Consider the following 10,779-nt stretch of genomic DNA (forward strand, 5'->3'; position numbering starts at 1 on the left):
CCAAAATGCAGTAAGTGAGGCTGAATGTGTATCGTTTTAGAAGAGCTGTGTGTGTGTGTGTGTGTGTACATGCACATACAGTACGTATAGTAGATAATGTATCTTTTTGTGTGCCTATACACACTCTATACTATGTAATATGTATGTACACATATGGCATATGTACATAGGATTAAATAGTATATTTTGGATGTTCAGTAATAGGAAATAAATAGACAGGGAAGAGAGGCCAGGCAGCCTAACCCTAACCCTTGACGTGAGTGATGTCAAGTTAGCCACACCCACCCAGTCACGTGACTAACCAGTCATGTGACCACCAAGCCACACCCACAAAACATGCCCACCAAGCCACACCCACCCAGTCACATGACCACCAAGCCATGCCCACCAATCAAGCCACGCCCACAGAATTTTGAATCCCACCACTGCACACAGGCATGGACAGATACACATTTCCCTCACTTTTCTGGGCTCTAATGTTAAAATTTAGAGGGACTCAGCTCAAAACTCAAACCTCCCTTTACTACCCTGTTCCAAACGGCCAAGCTCCAGGAAAAATCCATCCAGAGACTCAATGGGTCCGTCCAGCAAGGGAGGATTACCCGGGGAAGGTCCGTTGGTCAGGTTAGCTTGGAATCCCGTCTTGGGGAGCCAAATTGTTGGAAGAAATATCCGTCTGGCTCAGTTCTATGCCGGGAGGAAGGCCCTGGAGACAAAATGGAGGCTGGGAGCTGATCGGAAAGAGGGTCCCTTTACTGATGAAGCAGAACCATGTGGTGGTTTGTGATTCTGGGCAGCTGACCACGTAGAGTGGAGAGTCAGGGATATTGATACCTTCTCTTGGGCTTTTAACTTGAGCTTCCTGTTCCTGTGCAGGAACATGTATGCTTTTGGCCGTTGCCAGACTCCAATGGGGCCGTGTGGGGTCATGTTTGTCTGAGATAAGTTTGGTTGAAGTTTGCCGGGTGATGCAATGTCCGTAGGAGATTTTGCAATGCAAGGAGGTCTGCTACTGGATAATCCTATTATGTCATGGAGGGTCACGTCTTAATCCCCTCACCCTGGAGCTGAAGGTCTTTTGTCTTGTAGATAGGATGGCCCAGTCTTTCTTCATGGGCACCAAACATCTGCTGGGGAGAGGGAGCTAGTTTCTGTCTTTAGAAACATGTTTCTCCTTTAGAGAAATATAATATTCTGCCTTTTTAAATATTTCTCAAAATATTTCATTCTTCTAGGAGTGGGGTGACTTCCCTCAAGCGGATACGGAATGTCTACACACCTCTGACAAAATGCCCAGATTTTGACAAGTAAAACAAATCACCCCAAGATAAATCTCTTCCTTTTCTCCCCACCTTTAATATAACACGTAAGCTATACAATTCAATTGAAAAACAGAAATCTTTTAGGAGGAAAAATGAGAATACAAAACTTACAGGAACGTGGCTGCATAAAGAGGCCTCCTTTAAATGAATCCTTTGTTGAAACTCCTTTGGATTTTACGAGAGCATCCAGTCTTTCGGCCTTAGAGCCGATCTGCATGGCACATCCTGCCTTGGAAATCTTTGCCCACTCTTCCTTGCAAAAGGGCTCCAAAATTGTCTGATTCTCCTGTGCCCAGCCCTCTTCCGGTCCCCTCCCCAGGTCTCCACTTGGATTCGGGTCCAGGGCTCTGCCAGGGCCATTCTGAAACTTCCATCTCCTTGTAGGGAAGCCATTGTTGTGTTGACTTGGAGGCCTGGTTTGGGTCCCTGTGGCATCGAAAGGGGAAATTCCTCTTCATCTTCAGCATTTTAGCAGAAGCCGGAAGGTTTTGTGCCGAAATTGACTGAGACTTGGAACTGTTCATAATTCCCTCTCCTTGGCTGGAACCCCAGTTCCAGTGGAAGAAAAGCAGCCCCAGAGCAGGATGCTGCCCACCCCTCCCAATGCTTCCCTGTGAGCCTGTTGGCTTTGGTGGGTTATAAGATCTGGAGACTGTAAGGATCGCCTCTCCTTCCAACTTAAGAAAGTACAAACTTTTGAAACGTGGTTGTTCAAAAGGATTCTTTTATTAAGCAGAAGTGAAAACCATCCAGCTAAAGCACAATCTGAATGCCCTTAGTCCTTTGGGAGAAGGGCGGTATAGAAATAAAATTATTATTATTATTATTATTATTATTATTATTATTATTATTATTATTATTATTATTATTTATTGGTTAATCTTTAGTGAGATTCACAGCCTTTGAGGCTGGTTAATAGCTCAGCAGCTCGAGTCCTAACCAAGGACCTAGGAACTGTTAAGGTATCGTCGGAGGATGTAAGCTGTTCCGAGTAAGGTGGTTTTTTGTAGAGTCAAAATGTTCAAGTCCGGCAAATTTAGAATTTCTAAATAGCGGGGTAGCCCTTTGGGTATTGCTCCGAGGGCTCCAATTACAATCGGGACAACACACGATTCTTTTTCCACAGTCGCTCAACTTCAATTTGTAAGTCCCGGTACTTTGTGATTTTTTCTTGCTGCTTATCTTCAATTCGTGCATCACCAGGTATTGCAATGTCAATGAACCATACTTTTTTCTTTTCAACTATTGTTATGTGAGGTGTGTTGTGGACCAAGTGCCTGTCAGTCTGAATCCTAAAGTCCCACAAGATCTTGAGTTTCTCATTCTCTAAAATTTTCTCAATCTGATGTTCCCAGTGGTTTTTGCTGTACTCAAATCCAAACTTCTGGCACAATTTCCAGTGAATGATTTTAGCAACACGGTCATGGCGTTGTAGGTAGTCAGTTTGTGAAATTTTGCTGCACCCACTGATCAGGTGGTCAACTGTCTCTTCTTTTTCATTGCAGAGGCGGCATTTGCTGTTGGTGGTAACATGTTGAATTTTTGCCTTCATACAGTTTGTGGCTAGGGCTTGTTCTTGAGCTGCCAAAATAAAGCTTTCTGTTTCTTTTTTCAGTACTCCTGATCTTAACCAGTTCCAAGTTAGTTTCTGGTCAGCTTTGCCTTCAATACTTTTCAAGTATTGGCCATGCAGAGCTTTGTGTTTCCAATTTTCAGCTCGCTGCTCAGTTACTTCTTTCTTATATTCTGCTTTTGTTTTAGTTGTCTTTAAAAGGCCTCCTTTATTTACTTCCTTAATCATTGGTTCTTCACTTTTCTGGATGTAACCATTCAAGCTGCATTTTTCTTCTTCCACAGTCTGCTTTACTTGTAGGAGTCCTCGACCACCCTCTGCTCTTGGTAAATATAATCGGTCAACATCACTTTTAGGGTGCAAGGCATGATTCATTGTCATAAGCTTCCTTGTTTTTCTGTCCAAATTGTCTAACTCCATCTGGGTCCAGTCAATTATTCCTGCAGAGTATCTAATCACAGGTATAGCCCAGGTATTTATGGCTTTTATGATGTTTCCTCCACTCAATTTGGACATTAATATCTTACGAATTCGTCGAATGTACTTGGCTGAAGTTAATTCCTTGACTTTATTATGCATTAAGTCAGAGGCTTCTAAAATTCCCAAGTACTTGTAGCCTTCTTCTGATTTTACTGCCTTTATCATTTCTTCATTCTCTAGTTTTATTCCATCCTCTTCTATGATCTTGCCTGCTTTGGTTGCTATTGTTGCACATTTGTCAATTCCAAACTGCATACCAATGTCTTGGCTGAATTCTTTTGTGTTTTCAATTAATAAATTCAGTTCAGCTTTTGTTTTACCAAACAGCTTCAAATCATCCATGTACATCAAGTGCGAGATTTTCAGTCCTTTCTTTGCAAGTTCGTATCCACAGTTCATCTTCTTCAAAATGATTGTCAGTGGTAGCATTGAGAGTATAAAAAGTAGGGGTGAAAGGGAATCGCCCTGGAAAATGCCTCGTTTAATTTCAACTTCACCCAGTTCTTCTTCATTAGCCATAAGTTTTGTTTTCCAGAGGTTCATTGAAGATTCCATGAATTTTTGTATGTTGCTGCTGATGCCTAATATTTCCAGGCATTTCTTGATCCAGCTATGGGGAACTGAATCAAATGCTTTCTTATAGTCTATCCAAGCCATGAACAGGTTGGTTCGTCTTTTCTTTGAGTTCTTTAGGATTATCTTGTCGATCAGCAATTGATCTTTTGTTCCTCTTGAGTTTTTGCAGCATCCTTTCTGTTCTACAGGAAGCAAGTTATTTCTTTCCAGGTATCCATAGATTTGGGTTGCAATGATACCAGTAAGAAGCTTGTATGTTGTTGGCAAGCAGGTGATTGGCCTATAGTTTCCAGGGTCCTTTCCTTTTTCTTTATCTTTTTGGATCAAAAATGTCCTTCCAGTTGTCATCCATCCATCATTTTCAGGTGTTTTTAGGATCTGGTTCATCTGGGTTGCCAATCTTTTGTGCAGACTTGTAAGTGCCTTTAACCAGAAGCCATGCAGCTCATCCGGTCCAGGTGTACTCCAGTTCTTCACTTTTCTTGACTGTCTTTGCACCATTGCTTTTGTTATTTTCACGTCTTCCATTTTATGCATTTTAATAGAGTCCTCAACCTGTTTGATCCATTTTGCATTTCTGTTGTGCTTCTTGTTGTTTTCCCACAAATTCTTCCAGAATTTCAGAGCTTTCTCTTTATCAGGCTTTTCATTTGTTGTTACTCCATTTCCATTTTCTAAATTCTTATAAAACTGGTGCTGATTTGCTCTGAACTGTGAGTTTTCCTTGAACTGAGTTACTCGGTTTTCATACCTTTTAATCTTTTCAGCGATGGCAACAACCCTCTGCTTCAGCTCTTCAATTACTATTGCAATCTCCTTATTCCTTAGATCGTATCTTGCTTCCAGGCTGCTTTTGACCTGCTTGTTCTTTAGCTGACCTTGCCTTAGGTTCTTCAAGTTGCTCAAATCTCCACGTACTTTTTTGATCTTCAATTCTAACCGAATTTTCCACTTAGGCTTCCCCTTCTTGCCTCTTTGGTTCTTTTGTATTTTCAACCCCAGTTCTTTGGTGGTTATGACAGCTGCTGCATACATTATGTTGGTTAGTTTCGGCTAATGTAGTGGTTCGAATAGTTTGCACAGCCTCATTGACCTTTTTTAGTACATTTCTCAATTCTTTCCAGTTCACTTGGTTCAGCTTTTTTTTTATTATTTTTATTTTTTTATTATTATTATTATTATTATTATTATTATTATTATTATTATTATTATTATTAGGCAAAGCAGTAGGATTAAAGTGGTAGAGACCCCTCCCTTTAAGTCAGAATGCAGATTTCAGCCAATACACAAGTGTGAAGATGTTTTCTTTACTATTTCCTTTGAGAACCCGAACACACATGCATTCCCACCACTTCCCTTTAAAGTGAGACAACCCACATGGCTATCATATAAATTCCTGCAGGTAAAAGGAATCTCAGGCTTGCTTGGCGCCAGGATATAGGTTGTAAAATATCTGATGACACAGGCCATCCAAGTCCCCCCTTCCTTCACTTGAATGGCAGTATCACTTTTAGGGATCTGACAGGAGACCAAGGCTGTTGCTGTAAGAGGCACCTGAAGAAATGTCAGAAACCCCCTACTCAACAGCTGAACTCGATGGGGGCTTGGGCAGAGTCACCTTAACGGATTTTTCACATATTTAATTACTACTATTTAAGATCAATTTTTTCCCTTCAAAGATTTTAGTTTGTTTTTCGACTTGAATTGTACATCTTATATGTTATGTTAAAGAAGGAAGTACTCTAAAGTGATTTATCTTGGTCTGATTTTTTATTTTACATTTCCAAAACCTGATCTTTTAATAGGGGTGTGTAGACTTTCTTTGCTAAATACTGAAGTAAAAACTTAAGTAATCCAACTCTTATAAACAACTCTTATCAACACATTAAACCTTAGTTGATGACTAAGTTTTATGTGACTATGTGACTAAAGTGATTAAGTCACTTTAAGAAGTGACTTAAATATTAAGTCACTAATCAAATCCCTTAAGACTACCCTGGAGGTGTATCTAAAGTCCCTCAAACTGTACCCATTGGCCATTTTTACGGAGCCTTTCTAAAAGACCCAATAAATGGTAAAAGGATTGTTGGTAGAAATAGCAAGACTGAATTTATACACCGACACAAACATAAAGGTATTTTTAATATTTTTCAGTGGAAGAAAATGTTTGATGAGTCAAGTAAAAAAATTAAGGGTCTAATTTCTCTCTGGTTTTCCTATTTACAGCAACCGAAAGCAGAAGTCGTTCTCCCTGACTGAGGAGCTCCTGAGTAAAAATACCCAGCTTTCAAAGAAGAACTCAGAACTCTGCAGGGAGGTGGAGGAGAAACTGCGGAGGTGAGAAACCCTGACTTTCTCTTCCAGGATTTCCTCTTCAATTCTCCTCAGCTCCCTACCCTGGGCACACATTACACAACGTTCTGCGTTGAATTACGTTGCCTGGATGGGTAGGAGACATCATGAATCTCTTGACAGGGACTTTTCCTGGCCAAATCCTCTGAATTTAGGAGGTCCCTGCTTTGATCTCCTCCTCTGCTGCTCACTGACCTCAGTTCTCGGCTCCCCCTCGGCTCTCCCCAGTTCAGTCTTCTCCCCCTTCGGTCCCCATTAGAAAGCTTGGAAATTGTTTTGAATTGGTTGGTGCCTTTTCTGGTATGAAAGCCAAAAAAGGGGGAAAAAAAGGTTTTAAGATCTGAAGATTCCTTTGTGGTACTTATAGATTATGAAATGCTAAATACTGAAAGTAAAAATTCATTCATTTGCACTTAAATAATGTTGTGAAGACTGAAGAAGCAAATCAAATCCCTTCAGAATATGCTGCAGATGTAGACAGGATCTACCGATTTGTCAGTTTTCCTGAGCATTTCTGAAGTGCCTAATAAATCATTGAAATCTTTCCTGCTTTGGTTCCTGTGAGAAGAACTTGGCACTGTAGCTGTGGTAACAGAAATGGCAAAACTCAAGTAATTAAAAAGTAAGGCTGGGTAAAACAAAGGAAGTGCCAGGCATTTTAGTTAGTTTTCATTTTAAAAGGGTTTGATGATTCGGGTGAAGACCTGAGGGGGCTCATTTCCCTCTTGTCTTCCTATTTTACAGAATCCAGATGTTGGAGCAACAAAACCTCCATCTCCACTGCAGGGTTCTGAAGGAAGCTGGGGAGAACCAGGAGCTCCTCGGGGAGAACCAAGAGTTGCGGGAACAACTGGACAGGTAAGAAATACCGTGTTTCCCAGAAAATACAACCTTCCCCGAAAATAAGTCCTAGCCTGATTTTTTGGGGTGGGCCTAATATAAGTGAAGGGGTGGGCGTGGCCAGTACAGGAGGCAGCCCTTCCCTTGCCCGGTCACTTCATGGAGGCTCGGCCCCTTAATTGCAGCCTGTGAATCAGCTGAGCCAGCGAGGGCCGGGCAACTCAGCCCAGATCTCTGGAGCACCCCCCCAGCCGCCAGCCTGCCAGGACCCCCTTCGCCAGCAGTCGCGCTCCCCTGCATGAGCTCCATGGCGACCCTGCAGCGAAATGGAGGAGGGAGATCATCCCTTCTTCCTTTGCACCCCAAAACCCCGTCTTCCCTGGCCACCAAGCCCCCTGCATGCCCCCACTCTCACTGGAGCAGGACGTGCAATTCAATACTGGTATTACCCATGGAGCCTCCCAAGTGCAACACTCTGCTGTCACTTCAGAGCAAACCTCCTCCTCCCCCCACATTTTCCTACCAATTGTTCTTTCCTTGGCACCACAGGACATCCCCAAAATGTTCCATCCGAAGGCTTCAGCTGTTGGGAGAGGCCTCTGTGCTGCGATCCCAAATAAAGGACAGTGTGTGTGTGTGTGTGTGTGTGTGTGTGTGTGTGTGAGTGTGTGTGTGTGTGTGAGAGAGAGAGAGAGATTCAACCTCGGAGAGTTATCCAGGGCTGGCAGCAATGTGCTCTCTCTCCTCCTCTCTCTCTCACACACACAAACACACACACGCAAACATACACACACACACACACACAGAGACAAACACACACATACAAACAGAGGTCCCTCAGCCCTCCCCACTCCCACCCCCAAGGCAGCCTCATCCCTTCACTAACCTGCTTTCCAGCTCCGTTCTCCGCTGCGCATGCAGGGAACGGACAGAAGTCTCGGACTCCAGTAAAAGAAATAGTTGAGACCTTCAAACTTTGCGAGATTTTTTTTTTTTTTTTTTGCATGAAAAGTTGGAAGGTCTCAATTATGGTGGGGTTTTTTTTACCAGAGTCCCACAGACTTCTTGTCCCGCCTGCTCAGCGGAGAACGGAGCTGGAAAGCAGGTGAGTGAAGGGATGTCGATGCCATGGGGGGATGGGGGGGGTGAGAGACCAGTGTGTGTGTGTGTGTGTGTGTGTGTGTGTGAGAGAGAGAGAGAGAGAGAGAGAGAGAGAGAGAGAGAGAGAGAGAGAGAACATCACCACCAGCCCTCCAAGGTTGGATCGGATCTCTCTCTCTCTCTCTCTCTCTCTCCCTCTCTCTTGCAGTGGTGGAGCTTCAGTGGCTGGCCGGTGGGGCGCTTCTCACTCACCCTGCCTGGGGCATGCCGCAGCCGAGACGTGCCCAGCAGTAGCTGGGTCAGTAGTCAGGGTGAGTGAGAAGCTCCAGGGCCTGATGCTGGGTGGCTGGGAGGCTTTCAGCTCAGCTGCCAGTCCTGCAGTGACTGGTAAGGTGGGGGTAAGGGAGGGGCTTCACCTGGTAAGGGTGGGGCTCTCATGACTCCCCTGACACACTGGGTGGCAAGTCAAGGGAAGGGAGGGGAAGAGTCTCTTTTCTTTCTCAAATGGGTAAAAGGCCCCCATTCCTCCATTCCAGCTATGGGGAGAGAGTCTCAGCAAAGTTCTGCCATGTGCTGGTCACTCAGGAGTGCCAACATCACTTCTGAAGAAGCCCACTTGGCTGGTGACCTCTCTGTGGAGATCTTCTCTGACTTTCTCCAAACGCCTGTTCTGCAGCTCTGATTCTTGGATGGCCATTCTGACCTGGTTGACTCCTTCTCTGTTGTCCTCCGGAGTTTTCTGCTGGTCTTCCATTGTGGCCTGGTAAACACAGGTCTGCTGCTGATGCCGATTGTTGAGCTGCTTCTTCTCATTTCCCCTCACATTCTGAAGAGGGGTGACTTTCTGCCTCAGTTGGCTGGAGGGGCTTTTCTCCACAAAGTGGAACTTTGGTCCAACTCAGCCAGTTCATGCTGCAGACTCTAGAGGTGCTTCTTAAGTTCTTAAGAAGGTTCGATACCTATTTGAGGAGTTTCTCAGAGGTTCTAAGGGAGCCTTCTCAAGTCTGAGGAAGGCCACTTGGCTAGTAACCTCAGACATTTCTTTCTGGAGTTCTTCAGTGTGTTTCACCAAAGATTTGTTCTCCTGATCTAACTGGTGGATCATCACGTTGGAATGGTCCAACCTCCCTTTGTTCTCCAGCAGAGTTTTCTGCAGGTCTTCTGTTGTGGTCTGAAGTTGATCCACAGTCTGCTTGAGACAACTGTGCTGCTCTTCCATCCCTTGTTTGTCTTTCTTGAATTCCTGGATCTGAAAGTCAAAGGAATCTCTCAACTGGTTAATCTGGAGATGGAGGCCATCACTGCTCGCTGAGAGATTCCCCAAGGATCTTCCCTAAAGGACCTTTTCTTCCCTGGTGCTGACCTGTTTGAAAAATGGAGAGACATGGTCACTTCCTCTCTCAGTTCAGGGGACATTTTGCTAACCGGCCTTAAGTCCACAGGTGCCTTCAAGGGGCCCAGTTTGAGAAACACTGACAGAATCCATCACAACTGGTCTCCCTTCAAACTGCCCTGACTTCCCATTTGATTCTGGCTCCAATTCGAGGCATCTCATCTGTCAAAACTCTCCAAAGGAGTCGGAATCAGCGATCGATCAATTCGGCCATCTCTGGCACTGCTAGGGGGCTTCTGATCACAGGGAAAGGGGGAGGTGACCATTCGGATTAGGAAAGAGCCCCCCCTCCAAGTTCTTACCAGTCCCATCCAAGGCACAAAAGCCTGGAGGGTCACCTTGGGCCAGTCCCTCCCTCTCAGCCGTAGCCTACCTCACAAGCTTGTTGTGAGGGCGAAGGCGTCTTCAGCATGCCTTGAGCTATTTAGAGAAACAATAAAGGTGGATAAAAATCTAAGCAATAAAAATGAAAATATATAAATAAGTCAATCACCAGGCCGAGTCTGTTTGGGAAATAACTACATCTGGCCAATGGAATCCCTTTTTATGTTAATTTTCCCAGGTCAGTTTCCAGCTTTGGGGTCTCAATGCCTCTCCAACTGGGACATCCTGAAGCCAATTTTTTCCCTAGTTCATATCGCTGCCCCCCAGCCGCCCGGCCCCAGCCCCTTTCCCCAGACAAGGACCTTCGACATGGTGGATGAGGAGTTTGGTGACAGGTACGGAGGCTGCAGACACGGCAGGTATCAGCACGTCTGTTGTGTTTGGCTTAACCCCATTTCACTCGTCTCTCCCCCCCTTAATTCTGCCTTAAAGGGGAGGGTCTCTCCCTCCTGAGGAGCCCAGGCGAGGGAGGCCCTGCGATGCCCCCAGTGCTGCCATCCAATCCAGCCACTTTCCAGGGATGCTGAGCAGAGCCTCCGTTATGTGGTCCAGATTCCCCAAGGATGCTGGTGGTTGCCATGGTGAGCTCCAGCCAATGAGCTCAGGAGGAGCCTCTGACGTCACAAGCCAAGGCTCTGATTGGCCTGGACCTGAGATTTGAATAATAACCCCCAACCGGCTGCCTTCACCTGGGGGCGGGGCTTATCCACAGATGAGCCGACTCTTAAAGGGCTCTTACAAGGAAGCCCTGAATCGCG

This window comes from Pantherophis guttatus, chromosome 15, assembly GCF_059756535.1.
Source record: "Pantherophis guttatus breed Tessera chromosome 15, ASM5975653v1, whole genome shotgun sequence".
NCBI classification, from domain to species: domain Eukaryota; kingdom Metazoa; phylum Chordata; class Lepidosauria; order Squamata; family Colubridae; genus Pantherophis; species Pantherophis guttatus.